Source organism: Ursus americanus, chromosome 5 (genome assembly GCF_024610735.1).
Source record: "Ursus americanus isolate L20-20 chromosome 5, mUrsAme1.1.p, whole genome shotgun sequence".
NCBI lineage: Eukaryota > Metazoa > Chordata > Mammalia > Carnivora > Ursidae > Ursus > Ursus americanus.
The window spans coordinates 63602408-63615909 of NC_142131.1; the positions used below are offsets into that span (position 1 = coordinate 63602408).

General features: G+C 39.0%; 1 protein-coding gene and 1 long non-coding RNA gene across 2 annotated transcripts in view; one reads left to right on the forward strand and one right to left on the reverse strand.

The window, feature by feature from the left end:
- Positions 1 to 13502, forward strand: part of LOC148110133 (uncharacterized) — a 172541-nt gene that overhangs the window by 84702 nt on the left and 74337 nt on the right. The window contains exon 2 of the long non-coding RNA XR_015724585.1: positions 2170 to 2285. This is a non-coding gene — a long non-coding RNA (uncharacterized LOC148110133). The remainder of the gene's footprint in view (positions 1 to 2169; positions 2286 to 13502) is intronic.
- CCDC192 (coiled-coil domain containing 192) overlaps positions 1 to 13502 on the reverse strand; it is a 193605-nt gene that overhangs the window by 22306 nt on the left and 157797 nt on the right. The window lies entirely within an intron of this gene.

The following is a 13502-nucleotide window of genomic DNA, read 5'->3' on the forward strand; positions in this document are numbered from 1 at the left end:
GCTCTGGAAAAAGAGTTTTTCATAGCTCATCTGGTGGCAAAATCTGACCTGACCTGATCTGAATTCATTTGGCAGCAAAATCTGATTTGAGCTGATGGGGAGCTATTTATATAACCCATTCAGTGTAAATACTGTATGAATATATTTGATTATGGAATATTGTCCCTATAGGGATTACCTTTCAAATTTGAAAAATTCTGCATCCTGAAGCATATTTGACCTCCAAGATTCAGATAAGAGATTGTAGAGCTATATTAGGATAGACAGTATAGAAGAAATTTCCATCTGTGGCTCTGCAAGGCAAGATTTATTAAGCAAGGATGTGAAGTTTCTCCAATTATAAACATCCTGAACCAATCAGCTCTCTAGATCCAAAAAATGTGAAACTTGTTTCCTCCTTGACATTCATTATCACTAGGTCAGTCTTCCCTCCTGCTTGTTCTTCCTGCTGTAATTTCCAAGGGGGCAGTTATTTTGGTTGGGGAACATATATTAAATGATAATAATTCTACCCCCTCCACTTGTTCTCTTACCCACCTTCTCCAATCTCTGTCCGTATTCGTATAAACGCATCATAAAGTACAGGTCAAACAGATTCAAACGGTTGTCCAATCACTCTATTGTACACCTGAAACTAATATAACATGTTATATCAACTGTACTTCAATTAAAAAACCCTCAAATTGTTGGTGGTAGGTATGTATTCCCTCAGCCATGTTCTCGAGGGCTTTCTCCACCTTCCTTAAGCTGGGATAAGTGAAGAATTCAAGAAGGATAGGTCTTAATAAGCATATGAACTCCATTTTGCCCTCCAGCAAATGTCCTATTATGTTTGAGCTATTGGTTGGAAGAATTTTCTAGTCTTCAGGCAATTCATCTGGTTTTATCTCAGGAAGTTGACAGTAGATCTCAATTTGAAAGGCCTATTCTCATTAATGACTCCTAAGATCTTCAGAGATGTCTAGGAGAAAATTCTTCTACAGCTCCTTCCTCTGTGTCTCCAGGGGATCTCAAGTCATATGTTTTACAACTCTCCAAAATAGACTATCTCCACATCAGATTAACTATAGTGACTACAGCTGGGTTTCAAAATCTGATCTCACTCGCATTACTTCGAGAAAGCAGCAGTGTAGGTAGATGTGAAGCTGAAAATCTTTTTCCCAGTGGGCTCAGGATGTTTTCTTTTTCTTTTGTGGTCAGGGAGGCCTCAAGATGTACGTAGTTACCAAGGTGGCCAACAGTAAAGAGGTAAACGTAGGCTTATTATAGATATTCATCCAAACAAGTGGCGCGGTCAAGCCTCAGTGAGGTGAAGACCCAGTTTTGAAGGAAGTATGGTAAAGTGAGGTCTGCATTTGAATTCTCCCTGGGCTATTTACTCTTTATGTATCCTGGAGTAAAGTACTTCCTTGGGCTTCATTTTCTTGGTCTGTTAAATAGGCACCCTCATTGTGCTTTTAGAGACTTGCCCCATATCACAGCAGAAAATTACTCAGCTGGAATTCGAATTTAGATCTCTTTGACTCCAGAATCACTGATCTTGTCATGCTACCTCTGGAAAGCTCGGACATAAAACACAACATTTCTGCCACTGCTGAGCACCATGGGTAGGTATTAATCGAGTGTGAAAGTGGACAGTGTAACTTTTGGTGCTAGGACACGGTGTTGATCAGGGCTACATGCAGAACATAGCTCTAGTCAATTTTAATTTACTTTTAAATTTCAAAGACTGCCTTGTCCTAAGTAACAAGGTGACAGGAAAAGCAGTCAGGAGTTGGATAGATGTAAACCCAGTGATAACATAACTCATGGCAAACCTTAAGAAGTCTTACTGGAAGCTCATTGAAAACTGAATGGAAGAGAACTGTAGCAGAAACGTCAGTCGCTTATAAAAATCTAAACGGAGAGTGAAGAGTCCCTCTTCCGGAACAATCCCTGGTGTCCCAGATATTATAACTCCATTGAACACCTTCTTATCACCCAGAGGAATCCAGTCAAGATAAGAGGCTAGACCGATTATCAAGGAACCAGTTTTCTTCTGTGCTTTCTGCAAATGCAGAAGCCCTTGGCTACCTGGAATACTTCAAATTCCACAGTCTCTCTCGTGTAACCTTTAAATATACTTAAAAAGAAAGTGTAAAGTATGACTTTTTTCCCCCTTTACCCCAGGAACTTGTTCTCATTGACGGTAATAGAAAAACGGCTCTACGAGCTGTTGTTAACACGCTGTCCATGAAGATACACGTCTACTTTACTGGAAGAGCAGATGGAAGACGCCACCAAACGTTAGTAGCATTTCCTTGTTTGATGTTTCCTTGTTTCCTGACAAAACCTTTTTTTGGCAGGAGGTGGTGGGGGCTGGGGGATGAGTGGGTATAAAGCTTAAAATAAATGGGTAAAAGGCTTAAAATGAGGCAAAAATAGGGAATTGTGGTATCAGTTCTTTCCCTCTATCTCACTTTTACTCTATGTGGTCTTCCCCTCTGTGGGCCTGGAAGAAAAAAGTCTCCTATGAACATCTGTCTATCAATACATATAGATTATAGAGCATACCAACTTGTGCTGAGAGGAATACTGGGTACGTGTGCTCATTTAGCTCCCCGCGATCACTTTATGGGAGAGGGTGTAGGATATGTCCATTTTGATGGCAAATAAATGGCAATATCTCTGGAATCATGAGGACTTCCCAGGTTTAAATAACGGCAGCAGGTTTATCGTCCAGTTTTTCTTCAGGCATCAGAACACGGGGGATGATTATTAATATTTGCGTATCCACATCTGTGTTCATCCTCTGGCATGTAAACTCCTTGCGGATAAAGACAGGGTGTCACCTGGCGGCTTAGCTCCAGGGCTCGAACACTACGTGGCCCACCGTCATGTTCCACAAATGTGGGCTGATGTCCTCGCAGTATTTTAGGACTCACTGTGCGCCCTGTGAAATTTAAGAAGGCCGTCTCCGTTCTAGGATTTGATGATGCGACTGGTTGTAAAGGGGCTTTGTGGGGAGCTATTTTGTGTTCTTGTTGGGTGATGTGCTATATATAGCTTGAAGGTCACATTTTACATAAAAGTAACTATCTCAGTGGGCTACTCTAAGTCATTCAGAACAAGTTTGTTTACGTCCGCTGAAATTACACAATGCATGAAGCTGCAGGAAACTCATATTCTATCTTCATTTTCCAGCTAAATTAGGCTCCAAGAAAGGAAATAGGCTTCTCTCTCACAGCCTGCCACTTTTAAACAACCTCAAAGGCCTATTCCCCATGGGTTATAGTTTGGCAGAACACTGCTGTTAGCCTGTGTATGGGGTCATGTGAAATACTATGATCTGGATAGTCAGTGTCCACTGTTTACTACTGGATGCTACCTTGCTTATGGCTCCTGCCTGGGAACAGAAGTCCCCATGTTTGCTGCAATGGGAAAGCAATGGGAATGGTCAGGGCAACTGTGCTACATACAACTATTTAAACTCCTGTATATTTATTCAGTTCTGAACAATTACTAGTTCAACGCTGGAAGCTTATTGTTGTCTGGATTTCCCTATTACACACCCAACCATTTAGAAGCTCAGCCGGAAGTTTCCTTTTATATTGTATCATCCTGTACCACTCACTTGCTAATGAAGATGGATACATGAACCAACAACTCTGAGAAAGGTACAGCATTGGTAATTTGAACGTGACTTCTTTGTAATTACTTAGGAAGCCAATATCAAGTGCTACCTGTTCTTGTCCGTTGAGCTTTTGAATTTTCTATTACGTGAGGTCACCAAGGCTTCTAGAGACCCACTCCATAGTGATCCAATTTAAAGGTAATTAAATACCAGAATTTTACAATACGTCACCTTGAAAGCCACACAGGCATATGTCATTTTGCAGATGTACAAACAAGACAGGAAGGGTCTGGCCTCTAGCTTCAGGGAGAAGTTGCAGACCTGAAATCACCTGGAGGCTCTGGAGACTCAGGAAGGTCAACTTTTGTTTGTAAAACATTCTGATCATCTCCATCTTCTTAGAGTCAGTCCGTGCCTCCGTTTGATCTGTTTGACATGTCTGTTTCACACAGGTGTTTGTCTTGGCAGGCATAGCGGAAGTAAGGAAGCTGTGCCAAATTGAAATGAGCACATTTTGAAAATACTGAAATTTGGTCCTTCTACTGATGCTTTTTCATAGGAGAGCTAATAAAAAAACATCTTAAAAGATGAGTTGAGATTCTGGTCTTCTCTGAGAAGTGAAATAATATGTATAAGCCATTTTATCAAGTCTTGAACTTCTTTATTAGTCTATCTTGACCAGAAAAATAAAAAAATTAAAGAAGCCATTTATCATTAGCTCAGTAAAACTTCAGTGTATTGTCGTCTTTGTACTTTATAACTAAAACTTAAAAAAGAAACAAAATAAGACAACAAAACCCTCTCTTTAATAGAAAACACGCTTGGACTTTCTAGTATCAGGAAATGCCGGTGTTGCTTCTAGTTCTTTCATTAACCTGCCATACAGAGATGGACAAATTGTCTAACTTTGCAGCATGCATAGCTGTTGAGATTGGGACCATTTGCTACGAAGGGCATAGAAGACCACAAAGAAGGCAGCAAATTAGAAAGTTGCAAACAGGTTAAAAACAGAAAAAAGTGTTTCCTAAATGCAACCCATCTTGAGGAACATATTTATCCATGTCTAGTGTGGTGTGCCTCAAAATTTAATTGATATCTTATGTTTATTGATCTCCTATTCTCACTTGGCAGCCAGGGAAAAATAGTGAACCCAATCTTGCCCACTCAGGGTTACTATGTCTTGCAGTTGAAAACAGTCATCTCTCTGTCCCTAAAGGATTGAGGTCAGTTCTAGGGTCTTCTTACCTCCTTCTTCCATACTTTGCCATAGTGACTACCATACTGCTATGGGTTGACACAAAGGTGCCTGATACTTGTATAGTCCTGCTGTGGTCACTGTTGTCCCACTGCTCTCTTGTGTCCTTTGCTGATTGGTGTCTGCTGAGATATAGCTGGTTTCACCTGCTTTTCAGATGTTGCAGTGGAACTGAACATTGGACTGGAACTATTCCCTGGTTTCTTCTCTAAATGTCAAAGCTGTCTTCTTGCCGCCCCAACCCTAGCCCTCTTTGAGTCTCAGCTCTTTTGCCCCTGACTCCTCACCCCAGATGGTGTGCAAGAGAACGCCTGCATTTCCTTGACTATTATCTAAGACATAGGGGATCAGAAATGCTCCTACATCTGGCCATTTAGCATGGGGTATCTTGGAGGGCAGACTGCTCAGGCTATGTGGTAAAGCAGTGAACTTGCCCCAGTCTAACAGGGTGTTTATACTATTGCCTACTGCTTTCTCCTAGAGATTTGACCTTGTGTCTGTCTTCACAGACTTTTCTTTCTCCTCTCTTTGGCTCTTCCTCCCAGGGACAGTAAAGTAAGAATTTTCTTTATGTCACATCACCTAATCTCCTTTCCTTTTCTATGGTACAGTCTTGAGCCAGCTCTCCAAGCTCATGTTCTAAAAATACGTTAAAGGATGAATAATAATAGGTTCCTGTTCTTATTGGTAAAAAATGATTGAATATTAGAAGTTTCATGTGATTCAGCCTAGAAAGAATATGATCTTGAGAGTCTGAGAAAATGACTCTTCCTCTTCCTAGCCTGATTTTCAAAACTATTTTCTTCCTATGGAGCTTTAAAAATCTCAGTTTGAATGCCAGAGTTAAACAATTATTCTTTGTACTATACAGTTGGTATTCTGCCCTATTCTGAGGAGTAAGTCTTAGTTTCAAGGTCTACACTTAATGGCAAAAGGAAATTTGAGGAGAAATAAAAATAAAAATAAGTTACTAAGACTAGAAATTATATCGGGATATTTCAAAACACTTTTCTACTTCTACACAAATTCAAATCAGAAACCAGTATAACAGTTTTAAGTTTTCCTTGAGCAAGTGATATGATAGCACTAATGTACTTAGATTTTATCAGGGAGAAGTGTTGTTAAAATTTACTTCTGATCTAATTTATTTGAAGTTTTCATTCTGTTTTGGGAAAGTGAAAGATGAGACAAGAATGAATGATAATGTTAGTCTATGAGTAATATTCCTTTACACTTCTGTAAAAATTCAGATTTAGAAAAACATCTTCATATAAACTTTATTTCATTTAGTTCCTGGTAGAAACCCTTGGACCTTTAAGTTCCTAAGGGAAAACCTGATCTGGCCCAAGTCAAAGAGCTTCCAAATTACATTACCAGGGAAAATGACCGAGCTTAGAGTATTACTATGTTTTAAATATTTCCTTCTTAAAAAAAAAAAAAAAAATCTGCCCTGAGAAAGAACCATTAAGTTTGCTGTCCTAGAGATGAACAAGCAATGAGATGTGTATAATCAGTGTGTGTCAGATGAGGCATCAGATAGCATGATTCTTCAGAAGAACAGAATGATAGCATTAAGCCACTCTGAATTGTGATCATATTCTTAGAAAGCACCAACCCTGAGTAGACAATAAGCACCTACATTCCTTCACAAATATACTTCCTATTTATTATAAGCTGGCTGCCATATCTGCAGAGTTTATACACTGTTGCTATTGTGTCTAGAAGGGCAGAATGCTGTAGGCTGCTGAATCAAGCATCTCGCTGGTCATTTCATATTGACTCAGTTGATTACAAAGGGGATAAGGATTATTATAGGTTTCCTTGGTTGCCATTTAAAGAAGAGTCACTACAATACCAAAGATTTTTGGTGACTTTTTTTTTTTTTTTTTCATGTTGTGCCTACAGGTTTTAGCCACTGGGAGTATACTTAATGGAAACTCAAAACCTCTTGAAGTAAAATTGAGGTTAAATATTTAATTATTTGAAATAGCTGATTAAGATAGAGCCAGTTGGAAGTGGAAATTTGAAATAGTTGTTGGACTACCGTCTAAGTATCTAATTCTTTCAAGAAAGAAAGTAATTGAAAGATTCTGTGAAATCTAAAATTTTAATTGTGGTAAAATATCTAAAAATTCTGTGATACTAACACTGAATTACACTAGCTAAAAAATTATAATGTGCAAAAAAAGTTTTCAGTGTAAATTAGTTGAGACAAATTTGTAATCTAAATCTAAGGCTTTAAGATAGATGAGACACTTCAATTTGTTCTAAAAGAGAAAATTTGAAAAAAATTTTGCCCCTTTATAAATGAATTATTTACTTGTGTTGCTTTAAAAGGATTAAAATGCTAACTTGTGGATTAGTTCGACATTGTTCATTGGTATGATTCCTCTTGTAAGCAGCAGGCATTCTCAAATTCAAAAAACAAGTGACACACACAAAGCCTTTGGAAGGATTTCTCAGTTGTAAAAAGATGCGATTTTTTTTCAGAACCACAATGAGATAAGATTTCATACCCATTAGGATGGCTGCTATGAAACAAAAGAAAACCACCCCCCAAAATCCCAGAAAATACCAAATGTTGGCAAGGATATGGGGAAATTGAACTCTTGCACGCTGTTGGTGGGGATGTGAGATGGCACAGCATGTGCGGAAAATGGTATGGCAATTCCTCAACAAATGAGAAATAAAATTACCATATGATCCAGAAATCGCACGTTTAGATGTATAGCCCCCCCAAAAAAAATTAAAGGAAAAACTCAACAGACATTTGTACACCAATGGTCACAGCAGCATTACTCAACGATAGCCAAAATGTGGAAACAAGCGTAATGTCCGTGGACAGATGAATGGCTGAACAGAAGAGGTACATATGTGTGATGGATGATTACTGAGACTTAAAGAGGAAGGAAATACTGACACATGCTTCAACGTGGATGAACCTTGAAGACATTGTGCTTAGAGAAAGAGGCCAGTCACAAAAGGACAAATAGTGATTGAGTCCGTTTATAGGAGGGACCTAAAAGTGTCACATTTATAGACACAGAAAATAGAATTTGGTTACTGAGGGCCCAGGGGAGGGGAGGGAGCAGTTAGTGGGCACAGAGTTTCAGTTTGGGATGAGGGAAAATTTCTGGATATGGGTGGTGGTAATGCCGGTTACACTATAATGCGAATGTATGTAATGCCACCAAATTATACACATGAAAATGTTTGAAATGGTGAATTTTATATTGCATATATTTTACCACAATTAAAAAGATGTGAATTTTGATCATATAAATCTAGCTTAGCCTTAACAACATAGCAACTTTCTGAGTTGGCTTAGATTTGCCCTCAGGTATGATCTCTGTCCCTACTGGTTACTGACATAAACTAATAGTCCTCAGTTTTGTCTTCCATCAAATGAAGGAGAGGAATTGGGTCATCTTTGGCTCTCCTTGAGCTGTTATTATCATCCTGGATGATTAAACGGAAAATATTAAGCCATTACTCTATTTAAAATGGACTGTACTTTGGGTTTACTTTTTTGCATTCCGGTTGTCTTAGGAAAGCATTTCAGACTGTGAGTTTACTTTTCCTCGTCAGTTATACTTTTTCATGGCCATAAGCGTGCAGTTTTGCTAAAATTCATTAATATTTTGGCAGATGTCTTAAATGTAAAATATTGATAGAAAACAGCAATTTTCACCACACAAATATAAATCTTCATCATATAAACTTAACATTGAAAGTGTAGAATCTCCATTATCATTACCAGCCAATGACAGAAAAACAAGACTATTGCTTCTTAACAAAATACAAAATTCCTTTCTATTTTCTAAATTAAAATTCATTATTGTATGATGAAAACAACACAAATGGAAAGAATAGTCATTTATAGAATATTGAGTATTTTCCCAAGTGCTGTATAAAATTACCTACCTCCCAATTGTATGTACAGAGAAATTGAAGCATAAATGATACAACTTAATAGGTTAATAAGAGAGGGAATTGTAAAGTAGTTTCCATGTTAAGCTACGTAGGTTGCATCCTTCGTCTCCTGAGATAGCCTTATTCTGAGTAAGTATCCAGTCAGGGTAGTCTTGATTAGTGTATAGGAACAAATAAATCTGGAAATATCAGTAGCTTAAAATACAGAACTTTATTTTTCACTCATGCACAATCTGTTGCAAGTAGTTCTCAAGGCAGCTCCATTTCAGCAGATCTCAGGGATCCGGGCAGGATGTTTGTGTCTTGGGGCACCACCATTTTTTCAAGAGCCTTCCAGTTTGCCCAGGCAGAGAACTAAAGAGCTGGGCAGGGGAAGAGCAGGGGCATTTCACTGTCTCAGCCTGAGATGTGATCTATGTTACTTAAATTCAAAATCCTATGACCCTACCCGACTGCACAGAGCCTGGGAAAGGTGGGTTACACATGCATTTTCGGTGAGCAAGAAATGTCTCTGCCAAAATGGGGTTCTTCAGTCTGAGCTATTCCAAGTAGTGTGAACTGACCATGTCCTGAGTGCCAAAATAATTGTGTGAGTTTTCTGTTGCTGCCCAACAAAATGCTGCAAACAGCAGCTGAAACAACACAAATTTACTTATAGTTCTGGAGATCAGAAGACTAACATAGGTCCCATTGGGCTAAAATCACATTGACGGCCAAGCTGTGTTCCTTCTTGGAAGCTATAGAAGAGAATCCGTTTCTCACATTTTCCATTTTCCAGAAATTGTCCACGTTCCTTGGCTCCTGATTCCCGTTCTCTGTCTTCAGTGGCATTAATGTTACATCTCTGACCCTTCTTCATAATCACATTTCCCTCTGATGACAGGCAGGCAAGGTACCATGTATTTAAGGAGTCGTGTCCTCAGGGCCCACCTGGATCATCCGGGATAATATCCACATCTCAAGGTCCTTAATACTGACTGCACCTGCAAAGTCCCTTTTGCCATGTAAAGTAACAGACACAGATTCCAGGGTTTAGGATTAGAATATCATGGGCAGGTGTTGGGCGGGGAGCGAGTCGTTATCTATCACAGCCACTTTTTGTCATGATGAAATTCACTCATTTAAATTTAATGTTAATAACTGGTTGCCATCTTAGAACAAAACAGCTTTCAGTAGAAGTTTCCATTTCCCTGGATTTAATTTCTTTTGAAAACTATTGGTTTAAATATGGTCCCATAAGATAGTACTTGAGACCAAGTTTTTATCATGTCTATTTGCAGTGTACAGCTATTTTTTGTTTGTTCCTGTTAGTGCTACTATTATTAGTAAAACCAGTTTAACTTTGGGTAATTTCCCCTTTTCTGCTCCCAGGCTGTAGAACTTGGGTGCAGCTGATCTTGCTGAAAGCTCCACTGGTGCCCACATAGACTGAGCATACCCATCTAAAACTTTACATTATCCAATTTTAATGATTTATTTAAAAAATTCTGCCAAGACAGTGAATTGCAGGACTTAGGTGAGACTGCTCTAAAAAAGGAGTTCTTGTCTGAGTGGGGTTGCTAAGTATATACATTGCAAGTGTGGAGCTGCTGGTGTCCACCTCAGTCCAGCAAGTGGGGAAGGGAGCAAGTCCACTGCAGAGGAAAGCAGGATTGGAAGACAGAGACAGAGTCCTGGATCCCATTGACGTTATCCAAGCATCTGGATCTAGCCACACTTGAAATTTTTATTAGCAAAGTCTACACTTGCTCTTTTTTGTTTAAACAAGTTTAATTTGGGTTCCTGGCACTTGCAACCACATGTGTCTTGACTGATGAGCCAATAAAGTTGAATAGAGTTAGTCAAGTTAGTCATGTGCTCCAGAACAACTTCAGGTAAGTAACAACTTCAACTCACACACTTAAAATAATCACTGAGGCACTAGGGTACTTCATAGGCTCTGCCTGCCCGGAATAACTGGTGTCATCATTTAGAATTCCCTCCACAATGCCACACAAACCCAGAAAATTGTCTACAACCGTGGCAGGCAGCAATCTTTGTGGGTATTTACTTCTCTCTTTATAGTCATGCAGGGTGTTGAATACTCTGTTGACGACCAGTCCAACAATACTTTCATTGCCAAGCATGATATATGGTCCACAAACGCACAGAGATAGGAGGCATTTGGAAATGGCGTAATGGTCAAGTAAGCAACACTTATGAAAGTCATTTGAAGAGTATTTAGTAAACTATTTGAATGAGGGCAGGAAGTTGTTGTTGTTGTTTTTTTAACAAGTATGTTGTCAATGTCAGGACCCAGCTTCAAGAATGGAAAATACTGTTTTATAGCTTCCTGCTGTTGCTAGATTTTTAGTTATTGTTAAAAGAAAGATTTATATCCCTCAACAATTATTATCTTGTATATATAATTTATTCACCATATTTGGGATCCCTATAGTAGTGAAGTGTAAAAGATCTTATTAAAATAGCAGAATATATAATATAGTACTTTAATTATAAAACTATGTATGTATATATTTATTTAGAAAGAGTTAATATGAAAAAATAGTATTTTGTTGTGACAATGAGTTATTTTTATCTAAAAATTTGGTTAATGTTATTAATGAAATAGTTATGTACCATATTTTTGGTAGCGATAAGAATCTTATGTAAGAATGTTTATCTAAATATATTCTGGTTATTTGGATGTATGTAACAGTTTCATTTGTCATTGATTTAAAGTGGACTATCATTAACTTTCAAGCAGTCTTGCCTTTCTCTTACTCCGATGACATTTTCCCCTGACCTCTGTTTCCTAAGGGTCAGAATGAACATGGTCTTGGGAAACGGTCCTAAGTTTGCCTCTTAAATTCCCTCATGACTTCTGAGCAGTTGTTGAAGAGGTGACATAAAGATAGTTTGTATTGATCTCCTTGTTCCAGCCATGAAACAAGGATAAAGCTCTGGGAATCAGTTCTTAGACAGCTTTCTTAGACAGCAGTTCGGTATAGAGAGAAGGGCCATAAGTTTTCCCCAAGTCCCAAGAGGATAAATGTAGTTCTCTGCCATATTAGAGTCCCTATGTTTCTAACTTGGGCTTTTGTTTTGTTTTGTTTTTTTCTGAAGTAAACTAGGCAGAAGAGGTTTTTAGAAACCTCTCTTAGATGTACCAGAGGCTGCCGGTCTTCCCTCATCACAAAACCCAGAAGGCTCTCAACCATGGGTTGAAAATATAAATTCCTCTATGGGCCAGTGTGATAGTTGTGCCTGAGTGGAGGGGGCCTGTGAGGAGTGTAGTGAGCTCTGGAACACACACCCTCTCAAAAGGAGGCTACACACGGTTCTCGCCAATCCTCTCTGTACAGTAAAGCAGCCCCATGCATGGAAAAACACAAAATCTGAGAATTGCTTGGAGACTTGTTAAACAGTGGATTCTAGTCTCACCCCAGATTCTAATTTAACTGGGCTGTGGTAGGCCCAGGATTCTGCATTTGTGTCTCTCATCCAAAGTAATTTTGATGCCAAAGGTCCCAGAATCCTTCTTTGAAAAACACTCTTGAAAGATACAGACTGAAGAATAGAACTTTCCAGGTTTTCACTGGTAGCTAGGGAAGGAGATCAGAACATGCTACCCAAAATATGCTGATTTGGCATGTTGGGTATTTGGAGCTGAAGGAAGTTGAGAAACAGCAGATGCAGGAAGGGCTTTGTCCCCTCCCCCTTTCTCCCTCAGAGTGGAGCAAAAATTTCCCATGAGAAAGGTACCCTCCTTGTACCATCCTTATCACTAGAAATGTGGAGTTGATGCTGAGCGGCTTTTGTACAAACAAACCTTACTAAATGACCCTAATCCTTCATTAATTTTCCCTATACATTTACCTTTCCACAACTAACTGCTTCTAAAAGCCCAAACCCTTTGTTGTTTCCAGTGCATCACCCTTGTTAAAATGGTGTGTAAGCTCTCAGGACGAGCCACATCTTTGAGGTCTTCATATCTTTCCTACGAAGGCCCGTGTCATGTAAAAATACAAGCGTCAAATATATTTGTATGCTTTTCTCCTGTTAATTGTCTTGTTTCAGTTTAATTTACAGTCTCCAATTATAAAACTCAAGAAGGTAGAGGAATAGTTTTTCCTCCCCTACACTAGTCTGGGACCCAGTTGAAGAGTGAACTCTCTGTCGGCTCCTTGACCACCTTGCCTAAACCATTTAAGACCATTATCTATCTGTGATGCAGTCCCAGGCCTCCAACTCCCTAAGTAAGATGTGTGTGGGCAGGGAGGTCAGGAAAAGTTGAGTTTTATTTATTTTTGTTGGACTAAGGCTGGAGATGGTGCCTGGTTAGTATTGCCCACATGTGACTTTTCCTTGGTGCAGGAATGTGCTCCAAGGGCCTTTACAAAAAGAATACCTTGAAGAAAGTTCATACATTTCATCCTGTTTATTACCCTAATACTCTCATCTGTACCTCATTCTACTTGGCACATTTCCATGTTGAGAAAACAAGGTTGCTCACTGCTCCTCAGACTCTCTGTGATTGACTGACTAGTCCTGTAGGAAGACTGCTTACTTGGGGCACTGGGGTTGGTTTGACACAGCTTACAAATATGACAATTAGGAAATGATAGAGAATAGAGCACAATCACAGGTCAAAATAGGAAGCGTATGATCGGGAGTATAGGTCAAGGAGGGACCAAGTTAAAATATGATTGGAATGTTGCA